The sequence below is a fragment of the Perissodus microlepis genome, chromosome 2, assembly GCF_051167445.1.
Source record: "Perissodus microlepis isolate ML-2025 ecotype Zambia chromosome 2, ASM5116744v1, whole genome shotgun sequence".
Classification (NCBI taxonomy): Eukaryota; Metazoa; Chordata; class Actinopteri; order Cichliformes; family Cichlidae; genus Perissodus; species Perissodus microlepis.
In genome coordinates this window covers 34,821,342-34,823,841 of record NC_140462.1, presented here as the reverse complement: position 1 = coordinate 34,823,841, position 2,500 = coordinate 34,821,342, and positions in this window count along the sequence as shown.

The following is a 2,500-nucleotide window of genomic DNA, read 5'->3' as shown; positions in this document are numbered from 1 at the left end:
GTGTGTCTGTGTGTGTGTGTGTGTGTGTGTGTCTGTGTGTGTGTGTGTGACAGACAGACAGACAGAGAGACAGAGAGAGAGAGAGAGATACAAATCAAAAAGCACTGAAATTCAAATTTTGCACTGCACACCTCACAGTGTCTGTCTGACTGTGTGTCTGTCTGTGTGTCTGTGTGTGAGTGTGTGTGTCTGTGTGTGAGTGTGTGTGTCTGTGTGTGTGACAGACAGACAGACAGAGAGAGAGAGAGAGAGAGAGAGAGAGAGCGAGAGAGAGAGATACAAATCAAAAAGCACTGAAATTCCAATTTTGCACTGCACACCTCACAGTGTCTGTCTGACTGTGTGTCTGTCTGTGTGTCTGTGTGTGTGTGTGTGTGTGTGACAGACAGAGAGAGAGAGAGAGAGAGAGAGAGAGAGTGACACTTGCTGTGTATTTAAAAAACAAGCACTCAAACAAACGAAAGAGAATGACAGAAGGCGATTGCACTGTTTGTGGCAACCGACGATGCCTTGCTCTCCCCTTGTACAGTGCGTCGTGAAGGCATGTGTGGACCAGGAAATGAGAGGAACAGGAGCCACAGAGCGTCAGCGGCAGACATCCAAGCTGCACAGAGCACACGCGGCGCCACGCAGAATAAATGACGTTCCTGAGGCGCAGCCCAAGGCCAGCCACCCGCTGCCAGCCACCCGCTGCCTCCTCGCCTCCTCCTCCCGGGACCTTTGAGGAGCACCCCCCAGCCACAGGTACTCATTCCAATGTTACACAATGGCCCAGCATCACAGGCCATCTCCTCACATTGAAATCTCTCCTGATTTCTGTTGCTTTTCCCTCATCTCTGAGCCGCTGTGTGTGTGTGTGTGTGTGTGTGTGTGTGTGTGTGTGTGTGTGTGTGTCTCTCTTTTACACAAAAAGCACATGTGAGTGCAATTGAAACGGCATTAATATGCAATGCACAGGACTTGCCAACTGGGCGCCCTCCTGTGGACCACAGATGCAATTGATTGTCCAAAGCTGTTAATTTCTGCGGCACTAACACCTTCTGACACTTTGTACCGCATTGAGCCAGCAGAGGGAGCCCCTCTTGTCAAATCCCAGTTGCACAGCAGCTGCCCTGCTTCTGTCTGTGTGCTTTGGTGTGTGTGAGTGTGTGAGTGTGTGTGTGTGTGTGTGCATGTGTGACAGACAGACAGACAGACAGACAGAGAGAGAGAGAGAAAGCGAGAGAGAGAGATACAAATCAAAAAGCACTGAAATTCAAATTTTGCACTGCACACCTCACAGTGTCTGTCTGACTGTGTGTCTGTGTGTGTGTCTGTGTGTGTGTCTGTGTGTGTGACAGACAGAGAGAGAGAGAGAGAATGATTGACACTTGCTGTGTATTTAAAAAACAAGCGCTCAAACAAACGAAAGAGAATGACAGACGCAGAAGGCGATTGTACTGTTTGCGGCCACCGACGATGCCTTGCTCTCCCCTTGTACAGTGCGTCGTGATGGCATGTGTGGACCAGGAGATGACGCAGTGCTCCAAAGGCCTGGTTCTGCTGTCCCTTCTGCGGGCTCCTGCTGCAGACGCTTCTGTGCAGGGAAAGTGCTTCCGAAAAAGGTTTGCAGCTCTATCTCCAGATAGGAGGGTCTGACAAAGACACGGCGGGCACCCTTGGAGTCGGGGAACGATTCTGCATCCGTAGACGCATCACACGACCGTTCTCCAACTACTGCCCCATCCTGTAAAGGTACTCTGAACCATGCCATGTTGGGCACCTGCGGATGCGCCCGGACACGGGCAATGCAATGACAGTGGAACCAGGCCCTCTGCACCTTCCTTTCTCCCATTGGGACCGTTTTGTCCCATCCTTTTTGGTCCCATTCGCCATATCTCCAGAACCGAAGAAGCCGTCGGCGTGGGCTCTTCGCCACAGCGTCCGGCACCAACCAAAACCCCCACCTAGACACCAACATCAGCCCTCTACACCTCTTACTTTTTCAGTTATTCCACTTTTGTCCCATCCTCTCCTGGCTTTTTCCCCATAACCTATCACTTAAGCCTCATCATACCTGCAGTGGGCCACTGGAGGGAGACAAATCACCAAGCACTGAAATTCAAATTTTGCACTGCACACCTCACAGTGTCTGTCTGACTGTGTGTGTGTGTGTGTGTGTGTGTGTGTGTGTGTGTGTGTGTGTGTGTGTGTGCGTGTGTGTGTGTGTGTGTGTGTGTGCGTGACAGAAAGAGAGACAGAGAGAGAGACGGAGAGACAGAGAGAGATACAAATCAAAAAGCACTGAAATTCCAATTTTGCACTGCACACCTCACAGTGTCTGTCTGACTGTGTGTCTGTGTGTGTGTGTATGTGTGTGACAGACAGAGAGAGAGAGAGAGACAGAGAGAGAGAGAGAGAGAGTGAGTGACACTTGCTGTGTATTTAAAAAACAAGCACTCAAACAAACGAAAGAGAATGACAGACGCAGAAGGCGATTGCACTGTTTGTGGCAACCGAC